This window comes from Xenopus laevis, chromosome 2S (assembly GCF_017654675.1).
Source record: "Xenopus laevis strain J_2021 chromosome 2S, Xenopus_laevis_v10.1, whole genome shotgun sequence".
Classification (NCBI taxonomy): domain Eukaryota; kingdom Metazoa; phylum Chordata; class Amphibia; order Anura; family Pipidae; genus Xenopus; species Xenopus laevis.
In genome coordinates this window covers 96,292,175-96,304,322 of record NC_054374.1, presented here as the reverse complement: position 1 = coordinate 96,304,322, position 12,148 = coordinate 96,292,175, and positions in this window count along the sequence as shown.

Here is a 12,148-nt window from a genome sequence, read left to right as displayed (position 1 = left end):
GCCCAAACTGCAGCAGTCACAAAGCAGCCTGCACCAGACACACAAAGGAAGTGCTCTGCTAAAGCAGGAAAGCAGCCGCCCCCCCAAGGGTCACAATCCATCCAACAGATGAAGCAGGAAAATTGTTCACCTTTAAATTAACTTGTCGTATGACGTGGAATGGGTTGTTCTAAACCCATTAGCAATTTTTTTTTATTGTTTGTTATTTGTGCTCTTATTATTATAAGTTATTTAGCTTTTTATTCAGGAGCTCTCCAGTTGTCACTTTCAGCAGTCTGGTTGCTAGGGTTCAAATTATCCCAGCAACCATACACTGATTTGATTAAGAGACTGGCATGTGAATAGGAGAGGCCTGAATAGAATACAGAGGTGTGACCCCCATTTAAAAGCTGAGTCAGAAGAAAAAGGCAAATAATTAAAAAACTATAAAAAATAATTTAAGAAGACCAATTGAAGCATTGCTAAGAATTGGCCATTTTATAACATACTAAAACCACCCCTTTAAAGATATCACCAGGAGCTCATGGCCGCAAGAAAGAGTGAAAGCTTGCCCATGAAATACAATACAATAAAAGTCACAAATTGGAAAATAATGCATAAATAACAACAAAGTATTGTTCTTTGTCAGACAGTAGAACACCACTTTCTAATTTAGAGCACATTCTCAAAAGGCTGCTTAAACGGATACTGTCATGGGAAAACATGTTTTTTTCAAAACACATCAGTTATTAGTGCTGCTCCAGTAGAATTATGCACTGCAATCCATATTTCAAAAGAGCAAACAGATTTTGTTATATTCAATTTTGAAATCTGACATGGGGCTAGACATATTGTCAATTTCCCAGCTGCCTCCAGTCATGTGACTTGTGCTCTGATAAAGTTCAATCACTCTTTACTGCTGTACTGCAAGTTGGAGTGATATCACACCTCCCTCCCCCCAGCAGCCTAACAACAGAACAATAGGAAGGTAATGAGATAGCAGCTCCCTAACACAAGATAGCTCACTGGAAGATCTAAGAACAGCACTTAGTAGCACTTATTAGTAAAAGCCAAGTCCCACTGAGACTGATTCAGTTACATTAAAGGGATACTGTCATGGGAAAAAAAATTTTTTTCAAAATGAATCAGTTAATAGAGCTGCTCCAGCAGAATTCTGCACTGAAATCCATTTCTCAAAAGAGCAAACAGATTTTTTTTATATTCAATTTTTAAATCTGACATGAGGCTAGATATTTTGTCAATTTCCCAGCTGCCCCAAGTCATGTGACTTTGCTTGCTTACTAGCTCACAGGTTGCAGCACCTACTCTCTACTACATACCAGTGAATGTGCAAAGGGTCCCATTCCTAGTCTGATTATTCATGCTCCAGGTCCCCATCGTCTTTTGGGCACACACCGCTGCCATTGCTAACTTTCCCCCTCTTTACTGTGCCATGCTGGCCTAGGAAACAGTGGAACTGACATGTCTGTTTTTGGCAAAAAAAAAGCAAATCAGTCCACTAGTATGTCCAGTAGGTAGGGTCAGGCAATACTCATACCTCAGCATTGTTTCTATCCAGGAACAGTGCACAAATGGAACTTGCACTAATTTTGCTTTCAATTTTGGAAATTGTATGCAGTTATTACTCCCCTTGCCAAGATTACCACCAGCACAGTTTCCTCTTACACAAATCCACAATTAGGGCTCTCTAAGTCTAGTAAAGGGCCCAGCCACATATGAAATAAAGAGCATGCTAGGCTCAGCTTCCACAGAGAATCTATGGTTTCATCACATTCAACTCTTGACAGAAGGAACAGGCAACCCAAAGGAAAATAAAGGCTTTTTAATGAAAGAGTGCTGCCCATTGTGGATTTCTATCTACAAGCAAGTTATCATGCCGTGTCACCTACGTAAAAGGGTTTAGCGGTTTTCCCGTCCACATCTACAAACTACCGAGACTTCTAACATATGTTTTAATGCCTGGTCCTTTTCACACAAGAGACACATAGGGAAGCTACAGGCAATAAAAAGGGAAGCAGAGCAAAACACCACAAAGAGTACCCACAACAGCAACAGCAAGCACCCATACGTCACCAATGATTCCAACCAACATCAGAACACTCTTACCAACCAGAGGGCTGCAGGATCATGCTAGTCACTTCGGTCACACACAATTCTTTAATAAAGACTGAGCCAGGTTTATCTAGTCGTTCAGATTCCAAGAGTGGGTCAAGACATACTGGATAAAACAGACTAAAACTGAGGTTCTTTGAAGACTTGCTAGATGGCTTTCTAGCATTCAGTAGTGACCTTCTAGACTAGAGTAAACCTTTAACAATGCCTCCTCATAGCTTAATATGTTGACCTAATACATCACACAAAGCAGGAAAGCACCACTAAGGGAAGAATACAGCACGGCATTCATGAAAAAGCATGTAGCCAATGAGATCCTATTATTTGGCCACAAGAAGTCCATGGATACATCATCACCAGAAGATAACAAAATGTAAAGGGGACAGGCAAGAATGCTGGGCCGACAGTTCTCTAGAGAATACACATGAAATACAGACATGCATGCTTATACTGCAGGAGTGACATCCAGCCAAGGAACTCAATATGAAACAGACACTGATGCTAAAGAATGAAAGCTTCCTTTTGACCCAGTGTTAGCAAAGTACAGTAGTACAGGTAAGGGATTTGTTATGTGGAAACCCATTATCCAGAAAGCTTTGATTTATAGGATGACTGTCTGCCATAGACTCCATTTTATCCAAATAATCCTAATTTTTAAAAAATTATTTACTTTATCTCTGTAATAATAAAACAGTACCTTGCACTTGATCCTAACTAATTAACACATTAATCCTTATTAGATGCAAAACCCGACTATTGGGTTTAATTAATGTTCAAATTATTTTTTAGTAGACTTAAGGTATGAAGACCTAAATTACGGAAAGATCCCTTACCCAGAAAACCCTATGCCCTGAGCACTCTGAATAATAGGTCCCATACCTGTAGCACTGTGGCTAGAACATTATTTTGGCAAGCTGTCAAATTTGTATGCAGTGGTTTTCAATACAGTTTTACATTTCCAGTTTTACATTTCCAGAGGCAAAAATACATGTTCCCAGCTTCAAAAATCAATTGCTAACTTATATCCAGACCCAAATTCTAGAAGTAAGTATTGTTAAGGAGGATAGCTAGACCATAAAGCAAGCCCCCTTTTGATAACCTAGTCATCTTCTCCTTCAGTTGGCCAAGACGGAGCCAGGCAAATTTAGACTGAGTCAGCATCTGCCCTAACAGAGGAAAGATCAGTAACATTGCTATTGATAGTAAACTATGCAGATTACATTACCAAACATTTAACAGTGGTAGCAAATTTAGTTATGGGCTCAGATTTCCATTTGTTCCCTTTGCACCATGACAGTTTCAAATACAGGAAAGGGACCTGTTTTCCATAATGCTTGGGACCCTGGGTTTTCCAGATAAGGGTTCTTTCCTTAATTTGAATCACCATATTTTAAGTCTTCTAAAAAATAATGTAAACATTAAATAAAGCCAGTTGTATGTTGTCATAATGAAGGCAAGTTAAGTTCATCTTCCCAGGGACATAATAGACACACATTCGGCCAATGCCACACCAGGCTGATGATGGATATGGATAAGCACAGACCAAGAATCAGCTCCTCTGCTGGCATCGCCCTTTTTCTATGATTGAACCAGTAGCCACTGCATTGTGCCGGTGCCGGCACACTAAGTGGATTTTGCCGTTGAAACAGGTGAGTGCCTAATGCATTTCGGTGCCTAAATCCCCTTTGTGTTTCTGCACCTGGGCCAACACCTCCAGCACATTTTGGAACACATTCCTCCAGGATATGCTCCACTACTGTAGTAGCAGCTGCAGGCACTTGGCCTCTGAAAATATGACATTTTTAAAAGGTATTTTATTTACTGTTGATCTTAACTGTATAATTATCTCCTTTTGTATTAACCATACCATTATCTACTTGTAATATCCAGACAACTGAGAAAATCCCTAAAGGAGAAGGAATGCTACAGAGGCATTGTATTGCCAATAGATTAGCCACAATAGTACAAGCTATAGCACTATATTTATTCTACAAAATGCTTTACCATACAGCTCTTGAAGTGTTCTCTGTTTGTTTAGGATAGCAGCTGCCATGTTGGCTTGGTGTGACATCACTTCCTGCCTAAGTCTCTCTGTGCTCACTCATAGCTGTGGGCTCAGATTACAGCAGGGATGGGAGGAGGGAGGGTAAGAGGAGAAAACCAAGCATGCTCAAGCCCTAGCCCTGGAGGTTTAAGACGAAAACAGGAAGTCTGATACAGAAACCCATGTGTACACAATAGAAGGAAAGAAATGTGGTGTTTCTTTTAACAGAGGACTCAGAGCAGCATTACTTTAAGGGTTTACTGGTGTATTTATATAGACCTTTCTGATAAAGCGTACTTAGTTTTAACCTTTACTTCTCCTTTAAACTTGTTTTTTGTTTTAGTCACTCCTTATCCCACTTCTCAGCAGGAGGAGAAAAGGCCTTTCAGACAAAGGGTTTAACAATCATCTGTATGAGGCACTGGAGGCTATAATATAACTTAAGTGGGCATGACAGTAAAAAGTCACTCATAGACACAGATTACCTTTCTCATCACAAACAAGGTGTGACCTAGTGAAAAGGGTATAATCATGCTATTTACAGCTGTTGTTTCATACATTTCATTTTGCTAAAGATTTGGAAGATTTGCTGTGACCAACTTCACACCATGATGGTAAAAAGGGAGAGGCAGAGACAAAAGGGGAATGCTGGCAGGAGGAAGGCAAAGACAGAGCTATCAAAGATCTGCACTAGAGAAAAATTACATATAGCTAGCAGTTCATTGAAGTTCTACAATGAGAATTGCCACATTGCATTGCGGCCATTCAGTGGAGGGTCTAGATGTGCGCATGCTCCGCTTCCCTGCACATAATCAAAGTCTTGGATTATGGGAGATTTAGAAAGGTATTTTTCTAATCATTTTAGTACTGCTTTACCTGCAAGGAGAGTTACTGTATTTGATGAGATGTATATGAGATATTTCATACTCTAGCACATTGTAGGTTGGAGAGTGAAAAGAACAAACTGACAAGGATATGTTGCAATACATTCTCTGAGGGAGAAAAAACAAACATTACTGAAACTACTTGCTAGGAAAGAGAAAAAATAGGATTTAGGCTATACATGCTGTTATAATTTTAGGTGTGCAGAATTGTCATCTGTCTCCTGCCCAACATACGTTATAGAAATATTCTTGGTTCCTGGGCCTGGCAAGAGAAAACAGAATGAAGCAAAGCAATGTGTGTGACTGCATGATTACACATACGATTCATATGATGAGGCAAATCACCCAGCATGTAAATATTACACTTAAGGGGGAATGTAATATGTTTTATTTGCGCAAGAAACGTTTGCAAGTGACTGATTTTACATTGCAAACAGTGCTAAACATTTGCAAAAATGCCATTTCAATAACACTTGCGATTTAAAATGCCGCAATTATGTAAAACAATGCAACATTTACCAATGTAATTCTTCAGCTCTTATCTCTTGCCCCCATCCCTACCATAGACATACCACTGTAACAACATTCAGTATTTATTGGCATGGTTTTGTGATGGGGATAACGTGGCTTACAACAAACAGCATCCCCTAGAACAGGGGTCCCCAACCTTTTTTTACCCATGAGCCACATTCAAATGTAAAGAGTTTAGGAGCAACACAAGCATAAAAAAGTTCATTGGTATGCCAAATAAGGGCTGTGATTGGCTATTTGGTAGCCCCTATGTGAATTGGCAGCCTACATGAGGCTCTGCTTGGCACTATACTTAGTTTTTATGCAATTAAAACTTATTTCCAAGCATGGAATTCCAAAATTAGCACCTGGTTTGAGGACACTGAGAGCAACATCCAAGCGGTTGAAGAGCAACTTGTTGCTCACGAGCTACTGGTTGGGGATCACTGCCCTAGAAGTTGCAGCTTAACAACATATGTAGAGCCTCGTGTTAAAAATCTCTGTTCTAAAAGGTGAACTATTGGACGGCTAGTGATGTTGCCCATATTTCATTCAATGTGTTCATAGTTTAGGATGGAATTTATTAGGTTAATAACTAAGTTCAGTTTTTATTGGGACTTTATGTGACCACCAGCTCCTGGGTAGCACTACTCTACCTGTGTTAGTATGTGAAAGATAAGTGTTTTGTGTCTTTTGGGGAGGTCTTGCTGCCCTGTGTTCTCCTGGGCAGCTCCACCAAGTATAAGGTGCCTTTGCAGTTGCAAAGGCACCAACATAGGTTAGGACAAATTGGGCTTATTTTATGTAGAATTACTGTACAGTAATTTACATTGATTCTATCTCCCAATTTTTTAGGTGTGTTGGTTTCTATGAAATACCATGGGTTATTTGTATACTGCAGATATAACGTTAGGTGCTCCAAATTTGAGTAGTTTGCATTTTACAAATGTATATTTTGCTGGATGCAATAAATGCATGATTGTCAGGTATTTAAAGACATCTTGTTTGGGAATGTTCTATTTCTTTTGTCTTCGTACTTCAGCAGGCAGTTATCTTGTGTTAGTTGTTCTATAGTTGGGAGCCCTTGTAATTTCCATTTTTTACATTTAGTTGTGGTATGGATTTTGCTAGGGTGTTAATTGGACTCAATAGCATAGGGAATCTTGCCAGATTGAATTTGCTCCTTGTTTTTGGCAGATTTTTATAGCTGTACTCGTGGTGTTTAGTGAGGCTGTTTCTTTCAGTGTAAGATGAGGTTACCAAGCTCACATTAGCTGTTGGAGAAAGTATGAGGACTCCTAGTCCATCATCCTGGAGTGTTTCTGTAGTTGTTTTAGTCTTACTCTAAGTTTGTGTCCAGCAATTGCTTATTACAGGCCAGGCTTGTGTAATGAAGCATTGTGGGATTCTGATGAGGAGGGTTCTGAAGACTTAAGAAAAGTAAAAAGCAGGGGCGTAACTATAGAGGAAGCAGACCCTGCAGGGGGGCCCAGGAGTGTAGGGGGCCCAGTGAGACCCTAATTAATTAGCAATTTTAATATATCTTGGTAAAATAGGCCAAATTATAAATATTTTGGGGCCCTAAATTGAATTTGCTATGGGGCCCAGAAACAACTAATTACGCCACTGGTAAAAAGTATTGTACTTTTTACTGTTATAAACCTTCCTATCCATGGGACATGGAACGGCTTCCATTTCATATATTGTGCTTGTATGTATGTGGAGATGCCATTTGTGTTTTGGTTGCATTCAGTTTGTACTAAGAAACCCACTGAAATCTTGAATAAGATTTAGTACATTTGCCAGGGATATGTTGGGTTGTGTATATCATCTGCAAATATATTGATTCTGTGCTCCTTCTGTCCGACTCTGAAAACCTAAATTGCTACATCTGAGTGTCCCTGCTCAAGGCTGTATTGCCATGTTGAAAATCAGCTGAGACAGTAGGCAACCCTGTCTTGTGCACTTTGCAATGTGAAATTCCTTGGATATAAAGTCTATGTTATTTACCTAGGCATTTGGCTAAGTACCAATCTTGTGTGTGTTATGGGCCCCATGTATCCAAAATGTTGAAGTGTTGAGGATAGGTATGCCCAATGTCAAACCCTGTCAACACCATCCATCATCTAGGGCCATTTACATTGCTGGTTTTTCCTCACTATTTCTGTGAATTTGATCACACTGCGGGTGTTGTCTGGACTTTGTCTGCCTTTTGAGAACCTTGTTTGGTCTCTCTGTATAATAGTTGTGTTAGCTTGTCTATTAGTCTGTTGGCTATGGGTTTGGTATAGAGTTTCAGTCACAGTTGAACAGTGATATTGGGTGATTTTGGTGAATTTGGGCAGCTTGAGTGGTATTTCCCTGTTTTAGGGGTTATAGGTTTTAATATTTCAGAAGGGAAATGTTCATCTTGCATTATGTAATTGATTAGGGGCGATAACTGTGTGGTAAGCACATCTTGAAACTATTCATATGCTGGACAGTTGCTTAGAATTATGTTTGTTTTCATTATGGAAATGCAACTGCCTCTATTGCCTCTTTGCTTAATTTTGATGTTGGTACTTAAAACTGAAACTATGTCCATGCTTAGTTTTATTCACTAAGTGCCATGAAATTCCACCTAATGTTAAATGCCAGGATCACATGGAAAATTTCTAGTTCAATTTCCATGGGAAAGTCAGTGAGAATTCAGTCAATTGAAAAGCTCAGTGAGTTGTCCCAGAGTGGCACCAGCTTGTTATAGTTACACAGCTGAGCAAACTGGAGAAAGCAACCAAAAGGGAAAATATACCTACCCCCATTTTGACACGAGCTCATTCAATTGGGCTTATATGAAATGCATACATAATTCCACAGCAGTGGTGGATTAATGAGATATAAGGCCCTTAGCCCACCCTACTAGGCTACTTATACTCCCAAAAATTTAGAATCATACAACAATGAATCACGGTCATGGGTGTACCTAGAGTCACAGGGGGCTCATGATCTAGCTTTCTCCAATTATATGTATTTTGTTTTATTTTATATTTATTTTTATCTGCACTGCTAAGCCTGCATTTTAGAAAGATTGCCTTATCTTGCTGCCTAGTCTTCTCCCGGCAGGTACCGTGCACGCGTTCCAGGCCCAACAGCAAAGATAAAAAAAAGTTTGCAAATAAAATTAACATTAATAATCTAAAAGAATAATTAAAAGGCTATATAGGCCCTTAGGCAATAGCCTAGGATTGCCTATTCATTAATCTGCCTCTGTTCCGCAGATTAAAAATGTTCCACAAATGGCATCATAAATTATGACCAGGTCTGGACTAAGAGTTAAAATAAGCCTTGGCATTTCAAGTACAGAGAGCCCCAAACAGTCCCCCACCATCCCATTAAATATTGACTGTCTATGGCATCTTACAGGCAGCCCCTCTGGCATTTGCCAGAACCCACAGATTGCTAGTCTGGGCCTGATTATGGCTGACAGTAAGACTATATGATCTGCGGTGGTTCTAGAAGTTTAATATCTGAATTTTTTTCACAAGCAAAACAGCAGTAACTTAATGGCATGTGTGCTGTAGCCTTGAGAAAAAAAAACAAAGCAGTTTAAGTACATATTTATTCAAACCATCATTTCCCTGTCAGCCAATTGCTATTAGACTAGACAAACAGCCCCAGCGTGATAAAATGTATCTTGACTTATTATATATCACTTTACAAGCAAACATATATAGTTTTCCTGTATGTTCACATTTCAATAAGTGAATAAAATGCACCATACCTTTAACTGGTCACCTATGGGATATGAATAGACAAACTAAGTCTCCAAGGGCCACCAAATAACCTGACATACAGGGTGAATTATCACAACAATTAGATAAAGACAGTGCAAATGGTATAGAAGAATTTTATACCAAATTCTTTGGTACTCTTGCAGACCAGTCCAACCCTGGTTGGGTCACTGACCTAAAGTGGGTGTCCATGCAAATTACATTTGGATGAATAAGATCACTGCTAGCTTTATTTTCACATTGACAACGCTGGTTAGAATTCATCAGAATTCTCCCGGCCTTGTGAGCGCCCCCTTGCAAGCACACTGGCTCCAGTGTTCCTTAGAATGCAGCTGGACGGCATTCTGACCATAAAATCTTGCCACCCTAGGCTTGGGCCTTTGTGGCCTTATGACAAATTTGGGCCTGCATATTGGCCCCTGTTTGGTTTTATCTTATCCCTTTCAAAAAATAAAATTTTTAATATAAAAGAAAAAGCCTCCTACCTCTAATGCGGCAGCATCTGCAGTAGATGACTAATTTAAATTGGTAATTTATTAACTGAAAAAAACAGTTTATGTGTTAGACTAGTAATGTAAATTTGTAGTCAAGAAACAATTTGCATAAAAATGATCCTCGAATGATATGGCCATAGCCCTGCACTACATAGTAGCACTGTAGGATGCATTCTTCAACTGTGTCCTAACAGGAGCATGTGAAGTGAAAAAGTTGGCATTGCCTTTTTATGATCACACTAGTTGCATATGCATATATTCCTTAATTCTGCTTGTCTGGATGCTAACATTGTGAACATTATTCCTAAAATGTATTCTGACCCTTGATATCTGGCAATTCCTTTTCACCTGCCTTCCCAGAGCCCTGGCAATTTACATAACACAGTGCTGAGTTTCATGCTCTAAACTCCTGCTTGTCTTATGCCTTTCAGATTTGTTGATTTATCCTGGAGTGCCCTCAGTTTCACACCTTGTCAGGCCTGGATTTGTGGAGAGGCCACCTACGCCCGCGCCTAGGGCAGCAGGATTTTAGGGGGCGGCATGCTGCCCAACCACACACACATTGGTTCAGAAACACTGGGGATGTGCAGGAGATATGATAGTTTTTAAAATTTCCCATGCGCCAATCCCCATTGCTCCAGTCCTGATGATGAAAATTTCAGCAAATAAAAGGGAAGGGATGAGGCGCCGAACGACAGCGGGCCTAGGGGCGCCGCTATGTAAATCCGGCCCTGCACCTCGTGGCATTTATGCTAGGCTACAACAGTGCTCTAAATCATTCTCTGCCCTCTGGTGCCAGTGCTGATGAAACGGTTCAATCGCAGATCATCTCCAGCCATTGCAAAACTCCAGCTAGCATGCTGTAGTCTATCTGATTATCTGTTAAACTAATACAATATACTAAATAAATAATGATACACTGTAACCTAAATAGTTTACTTGTGCCTCAAGAGATCTACATAAACATCCTACCACGCAAGTTTTTGTACAGCATCCCTCCCCAGCTTTTCTACATGTATCACATATGTCAATCTAGGTGCACAAAATGTAATCCATTTTGTAAATAAGGCACAAGTTGGCAATGGCAAAAATCTGGGTGTTGTGGAGCATACAATGTCATGAATAATGTATTCCCAGGGATAACAACATGCAGTGACAGATGGATTTTTAATGAAGGCAGAGAGAAAGATGCTAAGTTCCACCTACAACAAACAGGACATAGGTATTAAAGATGGAGATGGCACTGTATTCATCCTGCCAGGCCTGGACTGGGACAAAGGTATTTTTATATATATATATATATATATATATATATATATATATATATATATATATATATATATATATATATATACCGTATATACTCGAGTATAAGCCGACCCGAGTATAAGCCGAGGTACCTAATTTTACCTATGAAAAGTGGGAAAACTTATTGACTCGAGTATAAGCCGAGGGTGAGATATGCAGCAGCCACTGGAAACTTAAGTCTACTGTGGTGTACAATGCAAAATTGCAACCAAAATAGAAACTGCCCACATAGGAAAGTATCTAATAACATGCTGTAAAACACATATAAAATGGTTCAGTGTTTCAGTGTTAGAATCTATGCAGGGCTGTTAGAAGCTGCCAGGGCTGATGGCCTCATTTGTGTTCACACCTTGGGCCTTCAAATACCTCTCAGCCTGTTTGTGTGAGGGCCTAAGGCTGCAGGGGAGTAAGTTGGCAGGAGTGCCCCCTGGGTTTCAGCAGCAGGGGACCTTCCTCCTTGGGGGCCCCTACTGCTGCTCCTTAAGTCACTGCATTGGATCAACCTGGACAACAGAGGTCTGGGTGATGTGTGTGAGGGTGCACAATAGCCTTTTTGCACCAGGTATTGGGCTGCAGGGTGGGTTGCAAGATTCCCAGGGCCTGAAACGGGGCATCCCCAGGGTTCATGGTTCACTCACCCTATGTAGCACCCTCCAGGGAAGTCCCAGCGGTCCTAGTGATTGAGTGCCTTGTGGTTCCGGTGCGGCATCGGATCATGTTCCGCATCTATGGTAGGCTGCAACTTGGTTTGGCGCTCCGGCGGCGATGCGTTGCCGGCTATTTCCCTGGATGCACTGCGGGTAGTCACTGGGTCTGCTCGCGGCATCGGATCATGCTCGCATTTACTGTGAGTATGCGGCTGCTCTGTTCTGTGGTCGGCTGGAAGCCGTATTAATGTTAATCTTTTTAGGCATACTGCAGGCCGGTTTAAGTTTAAACACGGGCCGCAATTGGCCGCAGACCATACTTTGACAATGCCTGATTTATACTGACCCGAGTATAAGCCGAGGTAGACTTTTTCAGCAC